At 40.5% G+C, this 18,207-nt stretch overlaps 1 protein-coding gene across 4 annotated transcripts in view; it reads right to left on the bottom strand.

Annotated features, from left to right (window-relative positions):
- The window catches only part of ZDHHC21 (zinc finger DHHC-type palmitoyltransferase 21), a 75,064-nt gene extending 64,103 nt beyond the window's left edge, over positions 1–10,961 (bottom strand). The window contains exons 1-3 of one of the 4 annotated variants that reach the window (XM_024995846.2): positions 10,872–10,960; positions 6,372–6,438; positions 2,245–2,378 (exon numbers count right to left, since the gene is read on the bottom strand). The gene's annotated coding sequence lies outside the window, so the exon portion shown is untranslated. Of the gene's footprint in view, positions 1–2,244; positions 2,379–6,371; positions 6,442–10,871 lie in introns of all 4 variants that reach the window. The other 3 variants (XM_024995847.2, XM_005209927.5, XM_015472438.3) reach the window with 3 other exon arrangements.
- Between the last annotated feature and the right edge of the window lie 7,246 nt (positions 10,962–18,207).

Below are 18,207 nucleotides of genomic sequence, written 5' to 3'. Positions count from 1 at the left end.
AATAAAAAGAAAAACTAACAGAAAAATATATATAGTAAGTGATTTTATAATCTTAGAATGAGAAAGATTTTTAGTAAGACCCCATCAGCCATGTTTGATCACATGAAGATTAAAATTTCTGAAGCTCAAAACACAGCAGAAACAAAATTAAAAGACAAAGCATCCTTGGAAAAAAGAATATACCGTATTATTAGTAAGAGTCATTAAATACATGGACAGGCAATTCACAAAGGACAAAAAAAATCCAATGGTTAATCACTGCTGACTAGAAAAATGTGAAGTCTCTAGTTGTGTTTTTCATCCTTTGTATTGACAAAATTTTAGAAAGACAGATGACACCCAATGTTGAAAGGGCACAGAGAAAACGACACTTGCAATTCATTGCTGATAAGCATGTAAACTGATATAATCATCTTTGGAGGGCAATTTGGCAGTTATCTATGAAAATGTCAAACTCTCTGACCCAGCAGTTTTATTTCTAGTCACATCTATAAAATCATTCACTAGAGTGTACAGGTATACATGTACATATAAGTATACACATAAGGATGTTCTATGTAGCACTTTTTATAATCACAAAAATATGACACAACCTATATACACAGATAGGGGCTTCCCAAGTGATCTCAGTGATAAAGAATCCGCTTGCCAAGCATAAGTGAGGGAGGGGTTCGATCCCTGAGTTGGGAAGGTTCCCTGGAGGAGAAAATGGCAACCTTCTCCAGTATTCTTGCCTGGGCATCTGGTGGACTATAGTCCATGGGGTTGCAGAACACTGGACACAATTTAGCAACTAAACAACAACAAATGCCCATACAGAGAGAGGGAAATGGTCATATACTGTAAATCACAGTACATCCACAGCATAGACTATTTCCAAGCTATTGCAATTTTTAAAGAAGAAAAGCAAGTTGATCAAGATTTGCATATGGCTACCCACACAAGTGCTGAGTGAAAAGAAGAGAGTTATATGGTAAAATCTATGGGGGGTGGATATCTTCCTAAAAGGAGGGCAGGATAGAGGTGAACTAGGAAAAGGTATAAGGGAACTTTCTGGGGTGCTGATAAAGATCTCTATCTTGACACAAATTTGAGATATATAGGTTATAAATTTGTTGAAACCCAGCAAATGTGTACCTAATATGGGTGCGTTTCATGGTATGTCAATTGACCTTTAAAAAAAAAAAATTCTTTAAACCAATGCTGAACTCTAGTTAATGATATGTGCACTGAAGTATTGGGGAGAGGGGGAAGGAAGTGCACAGATGACTGCAATTTACTTTCAAATGGATCCCAAAAAACACGGATTAATGGATGGACTCAGAGATGGATGAGCATCTCTGATGTAGTTCAGTAAAACATTAGTTGTAGAATTATGGTGATGGGTATGAAGGTATTATAGTATGAAATTCTTTCAGTTCTTCTGCTTAGAATCTTTCATAATTAAATGCTGGAGGGGAAAGTTACAGAAAAGTTTATGTAATGTGATTCTTTGTTAGAAAAAAAAATAATGTGTAAGTTATTTCTGTATGTGTGGAAGAAAATACACCTATGAAACTGTTAACAGTGGTTATCACTGGGCTGAGGAAGGAAAGGATAGAGAGAAGGAATGCCATCACATTTTGTACATATATTTATGTGTAAGTCAAACTCCGGGAGTTGGTGATGGACAGGGGGGCCTGGCGTGCTGCAATTCATGGGGTCGCAATGAGTCAGATACGACTGAGCGACTGAACTGAACTGAACTGAAGCTTATTAAGAAATAAGTGTGCTTTTGCTCAGTCGCTTCAGTTGTATTCAACTCTTTACAACCCTATGGACTATAGCTTGCCAGGCTCCTCTGTCCATGGGACACTTCAGGCAAGAATACTGGAGTGCGTTGCCATGCCCACCAAAAATTTTCATTTTAGCCTCTCTTTATCACTACGCATTATCTTTATATGGAATGTTTTTCAAATTACTATCTTTAAAAATGTAGCACAGAAGCATTAGCAATAAAGCCATATAAGACATACAATTCAGAAAGATGTTTCAGTATTATTTACAGATTTTTTTTTTCCCTCTGTGGAAAAAGCCTTGTTTAAGAAAATGTGTAGTAAAATTTTAATATGAAAAACTTTACATAAAGTAACTTTAATTTTTTGCAAATGAAAAACTGTTAAAACTCATCTAACTCATAACACTTTAAGGATACTATGCCACAGAACTAAGAAACATATTCCCATTAAAATTAAATGCACTTACCACTTGCAAATTCACCGAGATGTGTTGTAATTTTTCTGGTACTTGGCTTTAGCAGTTTTATCTTGATTATTCTTTTTTTTTTAATTGCATCCCAACAAATGGATCTCTCCTCAATAGCAGTTCTCCATGAGACTCTATTAATGGTTTAATAAAAATGATCTCACAACAATGATACAAACTGTAAATAACTAAATATTCTAACTGAAAAATCACCAATTACAAAAGTTTAAATATAGAAATAAAATGATCCAACTCCACTTAATTCTGTCTTCATATCTAATCCCGCCAGCCCCCAAAAATCTTTATCTGACTGCCATTATACATTAAAGTTTTCTCTTTTGAAACTACCCAGTTCCCATAAAATCAAAGTAAGTGTTGTGTGTCCAGTATTTAGCTTCATCAAACTTCCAGACCACAAATCACAAAATAACAGTAGATTCTGAGGTCACTGATCTGACAAAATGCAATGTAATATCCATCAAGATGTTAGGCTAGGACTATCTAACCACAATTGATAAATGTAAAATAAAGAGTTTAAAAATAGAAGAGTTGCCAGTCCAGGTTCGATGCACGATACTGGATGCTTGGGGCTAGTGCACTGGGACGACCCAGAGGGATGGTATGGGGAGGGAGGAGGGAGGAGGGTTCAGGATGGGGAACACATGTATACCTGTGGTGGATTCATTTTGATATTTGGCAAAACTAATACAATTATGTAAAGTTTAAAAATAAAATAAAATTAAAAAAAAAAAAAAAAGTTGGCTTAAAGCTCAACATTCAGAAAACGAAAAAAAAAAAAAAAAAAAAAAAAAAAAAATAGAAGCACATATTCACTTAAATGTTTTAAGGAACAAAGTTATCCTCCTATAATGAAATCATTAAGAGAATCATTAAAGTTAATTTCTGCAGTTCAGGCTTAAACAGTAAGAGTTTAAGAGTTACTGTAAAGAGTTCTAGAAAACATAGTGATTCAGAAGTTCACTAATTCAATCACTTCTTGTTGTTTATATACCAAGCCTTGGCACTGCATATAGATTTAAAAAAGAAAAGAGACCAGCCCTATTCTCAACAGAGACAAACTAGTAAACAGGCGTGATCAACACCAACCAAGACAAAGTAAGATAGCGGGCAATGGGGCAAGAATGTGTCTCATAGAGGAAGGGTACTGGTTCATGGGACTTGTTTCAGGCATGTGAACATGTATGTGTCCACCAGGCTACAGTGAAAATTTTATTTCTTTTGGTGTTGCCACCAAGAAAAGATTTCTGGAGCAAGTGAAACCTGTGGAATGAAAAACGGAGGCTCTTTTGAATAAAAGAGCAAAGTAAGCAAAGGTATAAAGGCAGGCAAAGAAAATCTAAATACACTGAAATGACTAGAGTCATTTCATATGCAAGAATTGGATAAAACATGTTAAACCTTTTGAGAACAATCATCTTTAAGAAATACAGTTCAGAACATCTAGTAGTAAATATACAGAAATACATAAGATATGTGATTATATATTTTATATGTATAAAATATATAACTGAAAAAGTTTAATAAAGTGATATTTATCCAGACTATATGTGATATATACTGCACTATTTTATTGTATTTCACTTTAACGAAAATATATAATGTTGGTCACAGCCTACTAGACTGATTTCATGACCTACAAGTAGACAGAGTAAAAAACACTGTTAAACCATGCCAATGAGTTTGTACTTCACCCTGAAGACAGTAGTTTAGAAAACACTAAAGGATTATAGGCAAAAGAATGACATGATGAAATGTGCATTTTAGAAAGAAGAGCAACACTCTGAAGAACAAACTTGGGTGGCTGGATAAAGCTCCAAGACTGACTATATGAAATAAGCTAGGTTTACTGGTTATTCAGTTGAGAGATGAGGGCATATGGTAAGTACCCCAAAAGCAGTAGTTTCTAAAGGAAGTAGGAAGGAGTAGGGGTGAGAATGGAAAACTTAAGACAGGAGGTATGCTGGAAAAGGGCAGAATAAGAACTTAAGAGGAAAACTAACAGGACTCGGTGGTCAATCACACATAGGGCAGATTCTAGGACGACTCCCAAGGTTTTGGCTTAGGGTCTAGGTGAATGGTGGTACCATTCCCCAAGAAAGGGAATAAAAGACAAGTTGTGAGTTTGCTATGCATGCTGCTTACCATAGCAATAGGAACCTATTACATATAGAGGATGTGGAAGAAAATATCAAAATTATTATCACTGCATTTTCATTCCCTTTATAGACTTTAACGGCATTTTTCTCCCAGGGTCACTTTTTCTATGGATCATGATTGTTTGATTGTGAAATGTAACTTGTTTCTACTCTAGCTTGCTAGAGTGGTCTCCATGGCTGCGTATTTGCTTCTCAGAGACAAAATACAGAATGACTTAGCAAAGGAGCTGTTACTCTAACAGCAATGAATGAACTCATCTTCTAGAAAAGACCTCAAACAGAATTACGTGTGGTACAAGGAAGTGCTCTGAAACATGGCCAAAGTCAGTAATTCTGCTAGGGCTACGACTCCAGGGTGGCTTCTTAACGTTACAGCAAAACAGTAGTTTCTGTCAGTAACATTAGGTAACAGCACAAGTCAACCATCCATGAGTCAAACCCTAGGCATTCACCAGCTTAAAATCAAGGGGAAAAAATCCTACTTTGTATTTACAGGTATTAGAACTACATCACAGCCATAGCACTGAAAATGAGATAAGCATTTTATCTATTCAGCATGGCCATTATTGTAGAATCAAATCTCACCCATGTGACATAAAAGCAATCCTAATCTTAAAAATCCAAGAAATTTTGTGACAGCAAAGAATATCTCAAAGTTCTATAACTACAAAATGTTAATTATTTTTAACATCGCTATGTGTGAAAGACTGCAATTGATGATTTACATGGCAAACCAAAAAAAAAAAAATATCATCCCCCAAAGTGTCAAAATAAAATGGTTAACATATTATACAAATATATAAAATTTAAACCTTATAATTACAGCTTTAAATGAATCTTAAAAACATATATAACTATATATATTTATATAGCTATTTAAATTCCAATTTTATCAACTCTGAGAAACTAGTCAAGTAATTCTACCTAAAATATCAGGATATAGATGTCATTAATAATTAGCCAAATAGGTCATGCAATTTTTAAAATATCACAGAGGTATTCAGTTTATTTTAACAGAGTAGGAAATTAATCTTAAATGTTTAAGAGAGTCACATTCAAATTATGACAGAGCCTTTTATTAGCTCTTCAAGCTTCAGTTTCTTTTCAAGCTTCAGTTTAACCATCTCTAATATGGTGATTAAAATATCAACACACAAGGTGACTGTCATACCTAAAGGAGAAATTGCCTGGCAAATAAGAAACACCTCCAACAATGGTAATTTTAAATGGGAGTTTGTAAAGGGAAGGAAGGACTTAAAGATGAATTTTACATCTAGTCTTAAAAACTCCAAGATGAAACAATGTTTCTGGGTTGCCATCATTAAAGCAGTGATTTGAGGTGGTGCTAGAGGCAGGTAAGAGACGCAGGTTCAATCCCTGGGTAGGGAAGATCCCCTGGAGGAGGACATGGCAACCCACTCCAGTACTCTTGCCTAGAGAATCCCATGGACAGAGGAGTCTGGCGGACTACAGTCCATCGGGTTGCAAAGAGTCGGACACGACTGCAGTGACTTAGAGGCACACACAATTTAACTATACCCAGCCATCTTTTTCTAACACCAGAGTCTGAGAACTACTTCTCAAGGGATGTAAAACCTCAGACAGTATTCAGCCTTTTCCCTCGCATCATACTATAAACACGTAGGGAGCTTGTATTTCCACCAGGCAGGCATGCATGAGGTCTCTTCAAGCAAAAAACCAAAACCAGAGATTTGATCTAAAAATAGAGTGACTGAGCTAACTCTTTTTCAGGTAAAAGTACAAGGCCTGGTGAGTTAAGGAATGAAGCATGAGAGAAAATCAGGACCTGATTTCAAAAGCTAAGGAAAAATACAGAATTATAGTTGGAAATTCTGGCCCATCTGCTAAGGTCTCCAGCAAGACCCTGTGAAAATGTGGGTGAACAAAGTGTCAAACCGGTACCACTGATGGTTTCAAGAATCCACTTACTAGAACAAGTCTTTAAGTCACTATTTTCTGGGCAGAACTTAACATAAGCTGAGGCTCTTCTGTATATCTGCTTCATAGGTGAAAAAAAAAAGTAAATTAATAACATTATTAAAAGTATTGCAATACAGTGACTTCTAACAAAAAACAAACCTAACAAAAAAACAAAAATAACTTAAAAGGTGTGTGATGATACGAATTAAAGACTAGCTAATATTGTTTCAGTCAGTACAAACGGCCTATGTGGGACTCTTCATTTAGGAAGAGGGACAGGGCGGCCAGGAAAAAAATGGTATTAAATGCAGGGTAGGGACAGAAGCTCCCTACCTTTGAACACAGGTAACTTCCACTCAAAAAACAGCACAAGGAAAAAACCTTCAGCTACAAGAAAAGCCAGAAATAAGGCTCTGGCATTTCCTGGATGTGAATTAGGCATGTTCTTCCATGAGGAAAGGCAAGTCAGCTACTTACCCCTATCTAGTACCTGCTGCACCAAGAGCAGATTGGGGAAAAAAAAATACCAAAAGGCTAAATTACATTTCCTTCACACCAGGCTTTACCAAAGCAGACATGATTTAACACCAATAATACTGAAAGAAAAAATATCTCTCCTTGCTTGCTGAAGCTGAAAATCCTACAACAGTTAAAAAAAAAAAAAAAAGGTATTTATTCCATAATTACTGATAAAAGGCTTAAAATCAGAAGTCAGGTTGAGACCACAGTGGAGCAGGTTAAGTTAAAATTAAATGAATCAGTGAGTAGAAAAATACTAATTTTTACCTAACCTGCCCTTTTGTGGAAGTGGTAGCAACAGACAGAGAGCAGAAACTTATTCAGTTCTTAAATGGACAAAGTTAACCCACTTGAGAGAAAAATCACCAGGAAACAGGGGTCTAAAAGGCAGAAGACAAACTTTGCAAATATCACATTTTTTTGCCAGAGTACATCAAAAGAAGGAAGTAAGTTAATAAACTACCATCACATTACTTTGGGACAGGTAGCTACCAATGCAAGTAATACTATTTTGTATCTATTAAGATATGGTTTTCAAACTAGGCTAACTCAATTTCAGTTCAGTTCAGTTGCTCAGTCACATCCAACTCTTTGCGACCCCATGGACTGCAGCACACCAGGCCTCCCTGTCCATCACCGACTGCCAGAGTTTACTCAAACTCATGTCCATTGAGTCCGTGATGCCATCCAACCATCTCATCTTCTGTCGTCCCCTTTTCCTCCTGCCCTCAGTCCTTCCCAGCATCAGGGTCTTTTCAAATGAGTCAGCTCTTCGTATCAGGTGGCCAAAGTACTGGAGTTTCAGCTTCAACATCAGTCCTTCCAGTGAACACTCAGGACTGATCTCCTTTACGAATGACTGGTTGGATCTCCTTGCAGTCCAAAGGACTCTCAAGAGTCTTCTCCAACACCGCAGTTCAAAAGCATCAATTCTTCAGCACTCAGCTTTCTTTATAGGCCAACTCTCACATTCATGCATCACTACCGGAAAAACCATAGCCTTGACTAGACGGATCTTAGTTGGCAAAGTAACGTCTCTGCTTTTTAATATGATGTCTAGGTTGGTCATAACTTTTCTCCCAAGGAGTAAGCGTCTTTTAATTTCATGGCTGCAGTCACCATCTGCAGTGATTTTTGGAGCCACAAAAAACAAAGTCTGTGACTGTTTCCACCGTCTCTCCATCTATTTGCCATGAAGTGATGGGACCAGATGCCATGATCTTAGTTTTCTGAATGTTGAGCTTTAAGCCAACTTTTTCACTCCCCTCTTTCACTTTCATGATGAGGCTTTTTAGTTCTTCTTCACTTTCTGGTTCCAAATAGGAAAAGGAGTACATCAAGGCTGTATATTGTCACCCTGCTTATTTAACTTATATGCAGAGTACATCATGAGAAACGCTGGGCTGGAAGAAGCACAAGTTGGAATCAAGATTAACAGGAGAAATATCAATAACCTCAGATATGCAGATGACACCACCCTTATGGCAGAAAATGAAGAAGAACTAAAGAGCCTCTTGATGAAGTGAAAGAAGAGAGTGAAAAAGATGGCTTAAAGCTCAACACTCAGAAAACTCAACTTACCAGGTTCTTAACAAAAAAAAAAATCAATATTCTAATAATAAAAAAGATGTGTTTTTCCATTTCTTCTTGTCATTCACCTATATTTTTTAACATTTTCAACTTTAATAAGATGTATTAATGCACTGATTTTTCTCAATGCTAAAGTGCCATTTATTTTTAATGTGTTTGAGAAACTGAAACTGAGTCCTAATGTTTCACTACAGTAAGATAAAATGCCTTCATTCCTTAATACAAAAGTAAAACTGAGCTTAGGGGACAACCGCCTGGTAATACAAATAGCTTTTCCTTTGCCTTCCCTGTTATGTCTGGTAGAACTGATAACATCACTATGTAGTCTTCTACACTGAGAAAGATTTTATTGACTCACATTCAATTACAATTCCTGAAAAAAAAGCTCCATGGAGACATTACTAGACTTCTCAATTCATTTCTTCACTAATACATGACATTATTTTACCCATGTGCTTTTCCACAGGCTCTGAATCCATCTCTATGAATTAGAGAAATCAGGCAGTGAGTACATAAGAAGTAAAAAATTTTATGACTCACTGATTACTTCTTAAGAACCTACCTGTTAAGCTGATGGTTCCATGTTTGCATTTTAAAATGCTTAAATTTCTTTCATTAAGCAAAACACCCCAGAGGTAGGCAATGTGACACAGTTATCATTTCATTTAAAATACGCTCTAGTTCATTTATTCCAACTATGGCTTCAAAAGTATGTTAAATTAAACAGAAATCACAACAGTTTGAAAGGACTTAATATAACCCTATTGTTTGATCTCCAAATGAGGAATTCTGGAATAGTACTACACCAAATATTATGCTAAAAGTATGGAATTATACATTTTTGGTTCTATTTTGATATACTTTTACTAGTACTCCTTCGGGTATCTTTAACATGTTAAATGGTCTTAAATTATTTACAAACTTAGCATATTTCAAATAACCATGGGACAGCTAAAATAAGGCTTAAAGGCTTTGGCCCGACTTCCTGGTTGCTCAGAAGTTAAGGAGTCTGCCTGTAACGCAGGAGACCAGGGTTCAGTCCCTGGGTCGGGAAGATCCTCTGGAGAAGGAAATGGCAACCCACCCCAGTATTCTTGCCTGGAAAATCCAATGGATGGAGGAGCCTGGCAGGCTACAGTCCATGGGGTCGCAAAGAGTCGGACACGAGTGAGTGACTTCACTTCACTTCACCTGGTTGTGTAGATGAAAAATGTCATTGGTCACTGACCTACCCATGAAACCACAGCTAGATAGTGACCGAGTTTTTCTTTCCACAACACCAAATTATTTGGTTCTTTCTTTCCAACTGATTTCTCATCTTTTCAAAAGTAGTTTTTGCCATGACAACACAGCACACCTAAACCAAAATAAAGCAACTCTCTGGATTTTATTCTTAAAAAAAAAAAATGGGGAGTTGGAAGGATTTAACAAGACATTCCACCAAAACGCCTTTAGTCAAGGAATGGCATGTACTGAACAGTCATCAAATGAAAATTATCATTATTACTTTTTACTTCAAGGAAGGTAGTGAATATTTAAAGTATACATATTAGCATAACAGATCTTGGATCCATTTGACAAATATTTTTAACCTGCGTGCTTAATTATACTTACTGGTCTTTATTTTATACTGTAACTTTACACTATGATTTATGACCCGCCCACAACGACCTTGACTTTTTTTCCTCTTGTACTTTTATAGATGGCTATACTGAAATATTTTCAAATAATAACCGGTCAGGTTCCCTTCGCCCTAGAGGTACAGACATCCTCCACTGACTCACAAAGGATCTTAATACATGACCCAAATACAGCTTGAAAAAGACCACAGCATTAAATGGTTAAAATTCAGTGGCCTATTATAGTTGAATGGTAACAAGTGCAAACTGCTGCCACCCACAAGCCATTTTCTCAAAACCACTCTTGGATCTAAGGGAGGGAGGCAGAAGGTCAGCAAAGGAGCAAGTTGTTTCTCCTCCCGCAAATCCTCTGAAGCCTCAACCCAGCGATCTGGGAATGAATGAAAAGCTGTGATGGCAAGAACAAATCCCAGATCTCTAGCAGGTCTCCGGGCGTGGGTACAGAGACGGGAAACTAGAGTTCATACGTGAGAAGCTCAGGGCACAGATTTTTTACACCACACAAACAAAAAAACTACCCCAAACCATCTACACTGGAACAGGAAACCACCAAACTACCAGTAATGGGAGGGGCAGCTGGCGGGTGGCTGCAGCTCCCTGGCTGAAGATGCTGGGAGAAAGGCCAGACCCCAGGGGGGCAGGGCACGGAGAAGACCCGGGGGTGAAGGCAGGTGCGGGCAGGGGACAGCGTGCGGGGCAGGGCGCGGGGCTGGGGCGGGCGCCGGGCTGCCGTGGCGTTCCCGCGCCTGCACACACTCACCGGCGCCGGGGGCTCGCTCTCCCCGCTACTGCTCTCGCGGCTGCAGGCGGCTCTTCCCCCTTCACCTCCGCCTCCTCCTTCTCTAGTCCCGCCGCCGCCGCCCAGCCGGGCCTGCGCTCCCCTTCCGCTTCCGGAGCCAGAGCGCCGGGCCGGCGGGGTAGGTGCACCCGCCCGCGCGGTGGAGTGACCGGTTGCGGTTGCCGCCGCTGTCCCCACAGCGCGCCCGGGAGCCGCGATGGGAGCCGCCGAGGGCCCAAAGACCAGAAATCGCGCTTGGGGCGGGCGCAGACTCGCCGCGGCCACGTGCCTCCCGGACCGCCGCTACCCGAACGCTAGCACTTGCTGCACCTCGGCGCCGCCGCCTTCCCTGACTGCCACCTTCCCAGCTTTGCCCAGGCCCTCCTCCTTCCACACCATTGTCCCACTCTCCTGAGTGACTGGAGAGGGGCCTTTCTTTAAGGATCGCCTTTATCCTCTTTCCTTCGAAAGGGCTGTCCCGCGGGCCTCTCTACCCGTAACTCACACTGGATGGTCCCTGGTACCTTGCCTCAAATTACAGTCCCCAGCATCAGTGTCCTCTGGAAACCTGTTAGAAACGCGCCATTTCAGGCGTGCTGAATCAGTATCTGCGTTTTAAGAAGGGTTACGAGGGGTGCCTACACGTGCACCTTGAAGACTGAAAAGCACTGAACTCCAGTGTTGCCCACTGCAGACCCTCTGGTAACGAGAGCCAAAGTTGCCCCAGACAACCAAGGTTTGTCCTTTTCCTGTCGGCAACCAAAGTTCGTAGTGAAACAAGCTTAACTTTGTGTTTGTCATCCAAAAATTACTGGCTTTCCCATTCCTGCAACCTATGAAAAACACATTGACTCAACACAGCAAATAATCCACCTCTCAATCTCAATTCGTATCTTCGCCCAACACCAAAGACAAATTAAAACCTTTACTCTCCCCCTCACCTCTGCTGAACAGGTCTTTGGGAAGGTTAAAAAGTTTGCAGTATGCTGGATCCTCGTGCCTGTCTGCCACAGGAGGAATAATGTGTGGATTGTGTGTGTGGAGGGGGCGGGGCGGGGCGGGGGCTGGATTCTACTCACCGAACTCTAAAATCTGAACTCTACAGAATGGCATTGAAGGCTCTTCACAAACTGGTCCCTACCTATCCCTCTAGTCTTATCTCTACCTATCTTGCTTCTGAATCTACCCTTCTTAAAAGGCCCTCCATCTTCCTCTCATGATCTTAATTCTACCCAGACCTGAGACTCAGCTCAAATCCTGCCAGCCCAGAGTTCCTCTCTCTCAGTATCACACACTGTAGTTTATTTGGACCCTTATGTTACCTTGTATTGCTAGGTATTTTCAAATGTGTTATGTCCTGGTTTCTGAATTAGTTACAAATATAAGACCTTGCAGTCTTAAAGTCTTACATTGGTGGTTATTAAAGTGTGGCTCCCACACCAGCAGCATCAGAATCACCTAGGAACTTATGAGAAATTCATGTTCTCCAGCTGTACCCAGACCTACTGACATAGAAACTTTGAGGGAGAAGCCCAACAATCGATGTTTTAACAGACCTGGAAAAGACTAGAGATCTCTTCAAAAAATTAGAGATACCAAGGGAATATTTCATGCAAAGATGGGCTCGATAAAGGACAGAAAGGGTATGGACCTAACAGAAACAGAAGATATTAAGAACAGGTGGCAAGAATACACAGAAGAACAGTACAAAAAAGATCTTCAGGACCAAGATAATCACGATGCTGTGATCACTCACCTAGAGCCAGACATCCTGGAATGTGAAGTCAAGTGGGCCTTAGAAAGCATCACTACGAACAAAGGTAGTGGAGGTGATGGAATTCCAGTTCATCTATTTCAAATCCTGAAAGATGATGCTGCGAAAGTGCTGCACTCAATATGCCAGCAAATTTGGAAAATTCAGCAGTGGCCACAGGATTGGGAAAAGTCAGTTTTTATTCCGATCCCAGAGAAAGGCAATGCCAAAGAATGCTCAAACTACCACACCATTGCACTCATCTCACACGCTAGTAAAGTAATGCTCAAAATTCTCCAAGCCAGGCTTCAGCAATAGGTGAACCATGAACTTCCAGATGTTTAAGCTGGTTTTAGAAAAGTCAGAAGGACCGAGATCAAATTGCCAACATCCGCTGGATCATAGAAAAAGCAAGAGAGTTCCAGAAAAACATCTATTTTTGCTTTATTGACTATGCCAAAGCCTTTGACTGTGTGGATCACAATTAACTGTGGAAAATTCTGAAAGAGATGGGAATACCAGACTACCTGATCTGCCTCTTGAGAAACCTATATGCAGGTCAGGAAGCACCAGTTAGAACTGGACATGGAACAACAGACTGGTTCCAAATGGGAAAAGGAGTATGCCAAGGTTGTATATTGTCACCCTGCTTATTTAACTTCTATGCAGAGTACATCATGAGAAATGCTGGGCTGGAAGAAGCACAAGCTGGAATCAAGATTGCCGGGAGAAATACCAATAACCTCAGATATGCAGATGACACCACCCTTATGGCAGAAAGTGAAGAGGAACTCAAAAGCCTCTTGATGAAAGTGAAAGTGGAGAGTGAAAAAGTTGGCTTAAAGCTCAACATTCAGAAAACGAAGATCATGGCATCTGGTCCCATCACTTCATGGCAAATAGATGGGGAAACAGTGGAAACAGTGTCAGACTTTATTTTTTGGGGCTCCAAAATCACTGCAGATGGTGACTGCAGCCATGAAATTAAAAGACGCTTATTCCTTGGAAGGAAAGTTATGACCAACCTAGAAAGCATATTCAAAAGCAGAGACATTACTTTGCCCACAAAGGTCCGTCTAGTCAAGGCTATGGTTTTTCCTGTGGTCATGTATGGATGTGAGAGTTGGACTGTGAAGAAGGCTGAGCGCTGAAGAATTGATGCTTTTGAACTGTGATGTTGGAGAAGACTCTTGAGAGTCCCTTGGACTGCAAGGAGATCCAACCAGTCCATTCTGAAGGAGATCAGCCCTGGGATTTCTTTGGAAGGAATGATGCTAAAGCTGAAACTCCAGTACTTTGGCCACCTCATGCGAAGAGTTGACTCATTGGAAAAGACTCTGATGCTGGGAGGGATTGGGGGCAGGAGGAGAAGGGGACGACAGAAGATGAGATGGCTGGATGGCATCACTGACTCGAAGGACGTGAGTCTGAGTGAATTCCGGGAGCTGGTGATGGACAGGGAGGCCTGGCGTGCTGCGATTCATGGGGTCGCAAAGGGTCGGACACGACTGAGCAACTGAACTGAACTGAACACCTGCTTCTGGAAGAATTATCATTGTTTATCATAATGCTTTTGATGTAGTAAGATTTTTATAACTGGATTTGTTTGAAAAAAAAAGAAGTCATAGTGATAGTCACTTTGAGGAAGAGGAAACATGTGAAGTTTTACCCCCCTTAAACCCTGGTACTGAAGTGCATATTATTTGGCTGTCTCTTAGTATACCCTTGTGAAAGAGAATAATTTGTGGCAAATGATCTCAACAGGTGCCAAAATGTTGAGACTTAGTTGATGAGCGTGTGAATGCCCATGACTATGGAAGTGTACATGCTCTTCATGCATCTTTAAAATATTATTAGGCAAATCAGTTCCACAGAGAATTTTCTAAGGAAGGCAAGGAAGGAGATAAGTGGCAGGAAAAACATTCTCAAAATCATGAGCTTTTTTTTTTTTTTGGCATGGGCAGTTAAGAAGTATCATCAAGGACCTATCCCTTACACTGAAGGTCACGTCATAATTTTATCATTCATGCTAAACATTGACTATATTGTGCTGCAACATATACACTTAGAAACCATGTATAGAGACAGAATAGGAAGATATGACATCCTGTAATCTTTTTGAGGAGCTTTTCTACTTACTGTTAGAGAAGACATATGCCATGCACTATTTTTTCCCCCTCCGGAATTCTAGTTTTCATGGTGCCTGTGACTGACTGAACCGTGATTATTAATCAAACTAATATTTATCTGGGAATAGAAAAAAGTAGAAAGGACAAGTAGCACTTCTGCCACTGCCAATTTGGCTTCTCAACAAAGGCACAGTCGGGGCATTTATGTGGATAAACTCAGCCAACGACTGTGCTTCTGTGCCTTGACTGGGGAGGACAGAATTTTACTGCAATTTCCCAAAGTCAGAACAAGTGCAGTCCAGAGTTTAATCAGTACTGGCTAATAGCCCTTGGCAGCTTGGGATGGATAGCGTTCTCCACCTGCCCAGCTGGGTACCATGCCCTAAGCACCCACATTTGATGCACATTCATGATTTCTTGGTTGCTTATAGTCATCTCCCCCATCTGTTTGAGTGGCAGAGTGCCCATTCCACAACAGTCTAATATTTGAATAGTTGTTCTTAACCTCTTTGGGGTTATGCATCTCTTTGAGCATCTGCAGAAAGTATTAGACTCTCCTCCTAACAAAATACACAAGTATATAAACATGTACATACATGTTTTATACCCTTAGATTTATACCTAGAGTTTCACAAAATGCTCTACCTTCCCATGTTCCCAGAGAACCACAATGAATTAATAAGTTTCACATTAAGAACTTTCCCTAGGAAATAGAGAGTAGGTAAAATAACTCTTTTCCCCCCAAAAATATTAATGATAACTCTAAAAAACACTGCATTCTTAGGAGAAATGCAATGCCAACCAGAGGTATGGACAAGTTACTATGGGAAGTGCTAAAGAAGCAGCTAACAGTGTCAACAAGATGATTCAGGGTGGGTTCACAGAGAAAGTTCTTGCATCAGATAAGTAGAGTAAGATTTTGATTAGACAGAGGATCCCTCCAGGATGTGGGAAAGTGTAAGCAAAGGCATGGAGGTGTGGAATTGTAAGGGTCCCTCTGGTGTGGCTCAAAGGTAAAACACAGAGAAAGACAGAGAAGAGAATGGAAAGGTAGAAAAAAGCCCAATTATGGTGAGCTTCAAAGACAATGAGATTTCCAGTGAGGAGTCATTAAGCTTTCAGAGTAGAGTAATAGACCTGCCAACAAGGGTCCGTATAATCAAAGCTATGATTTTTCCATGATTTTCTACTGGAAAATCATGTATGGATGTGAGAGTTGAACCATAAAGAAGGCTGGGCACCAAAGAATTGATATTTTTGAACTGTGGTGTTGGAGAACACTCTTGAGAGTCCCTTGGACTTCCAAGAGATCAAACTAGTCAATCCTAAAGGAAATCAACCCTGAATATTCATTGGAAGGACTGATGCTGAAGCTGAAGCTCTAATCCTTTAGCCACCTGATGCAAAGAGCCGACTCATTGGAAAAGACCCTGATGCCGGGGAAGATAGAAGGCAGGAAGAGAAGGGAACGACAGAGGGCAAGATGGTTGGATGGCATCACCAACTCAATGGACATGAGTTTGGGCAAGCTCCAGGAGATGGCGAAGGGCAGGGAAGCCTGACATGCTGCAGTCCATGGGGTTACAAAGAGTTGGACACAATTGAGCAACGGAACAACAACAATAGACCTGCTGTACTCTGGAAAGACTTTTTTCGAGGGCAGTAGCATTATCAAAAGTTGTGGGGAGGTCTGGGGCATATGGAAAACTCTAAATATCCTAAAATGGAACCTAGGAGTGAAGCCACATGACTTTGCTTCAAGCTCTTAAGTTGCTTGATGTTTGCTCTAGAAGTTCCTACTAATTTAAACCAAGATGAAGTAAAATGCTTACAACTGTTTAGGTGGGGAAATGTATCCCAGTGAATGATCAGGTGAGTTTAGAGTCTACGAAGCTGAAAGAGTTAAAATCTATTTGGAATTGAAAGAGCGAAAATTAACTTGGACTGAAAAGAGGAAAAAAAAAAAAAAAAAAGCCCTGCCACTAATCAGGCTGGGAGGACAGACACAGATGAAGGCAGCTGCAACGTTAATAGAAAACACTATTTCTGCCAAGGTCATGCAGCAGTTAGAAATTACAATAATGCCCCAGACCACGTGCTCTTTTCATTTCTTACTACGGAGAAGGCAATGGCACCCCACTCCAGTACTCTTGCCTGGAAAATCCCATGGACGGAGGAGCCTGGTAGGCTGCAGTCCATGGGGTCACTATGAGTAGGACATGACTGAGCGACTTCACTTTCACTTTTCACTTTCATGCATTGGAGAAGGAAATGGCAACCCACTCCAGTGTTCTTGCCTGGAGAATCCCAGGGACAGAGGAGCCTGTTGGGCTGCCATCTGTGGGGTCGCACAGAGTCGGACATGACTGAAACAACTTAGCAGCAGCAGCAGGGATACCCAATTGCTCAGTCTTCTTGACACTTTCACTTGGCTGACAACACCCAATTCCTAGTAAATTCCCTCTTTTTCAAATCGCACCTCAGAACAACAACCAGTGGGAAACTGATCCCTGCTTCCCTCAGACCATCTTCAGAGTCCTTCAGTAAAAGCCCAGTTCACAAAGATGCTTTCTTCCACCCACCAGCCTAGTGGCAGGCACTCCTCTGATGTGTCCTCCCTTTTTCCAAGGCAATAAATCTGCTTTTGTTATGCTACAGACTTGTTCCTGGTAGTCCTGGACTGAGTAAGTTTTAAGAGCCCGTTTGATAATGAAAGCCACATGTTGTCAGGACTCAACAGTCAAGATTCTTCAGGAAAGAGGTCTCTCTTTTTGTGTCAAAGGCACAGCAAAGTAGCTGCCACCCTCAGCAGTTTCCCACGTGGATTCTTCCAACATGGGAGGAAGCGATGCTTTGGGCAGAGCCTGCCCCGAGCCTTTGGAGAAACGTGGATTGAAGTAGAAGGCTTTTTATTCCTTTGGAAAGCTATTTTTGTGAGTGGTATTTCAGAAAACAGCTTATTCTAAGTAAACAGGATTAACAGAGTTCCAAGACAGAAATAAAATGGGCCTAGAAAGACAACGGCAAGTTCTGCCCTGATTCAATGCAAAGAACATATTAAAAATAGGGCAGTTTTGATGATGCTGACCTCTTTGCATCATGGGAGAAAGACGGAGTGAGATGTTCTTTGAGAGATGTTATTATGAAGAAAATAGCAAAAAGAGATGGAGAAAACTGACAAGACCATAAAAACAGAGAAGCAGAATATACAAGTCAGAATTGGAAACTTGAACAAAGTGAAGGGCAAAAGCACCAGGAAAATCAAGGGTCCAAAGAGGAGGGCTATCTCTGCTAGAAAAGAAACAGTTGCTTAATTCTCAGTCAGAAGCAAAGAAGAGCCAAAGGATGACCAAGCAGGAAATTTTGATGGGGACAGGAGGAAAACTAAGGGTTAAAACTGAATGTCTCCCATCTTTGTATAAAAACAAGAACAGGA

Source organism: Bos taurus, chromosome 8 (assembly GCF_002263795.3).
Source record: "Bos taurus isolate L1 Dominette 01449 registration number 42190680 breed Hereford chromosome 8, ARS-UCD2.0, whole genome shotgun sequence".
Classification (NCBI taxonomy): domain Eukaryota; kingdom Metazoa; phylum Chordata; class Mammalia; order Artiodactyla; family Bovidae; genus Bos; species Bos taurus.
This window is presented reverse-complemented; position numbering and strand designations above follow the sequence as displayed.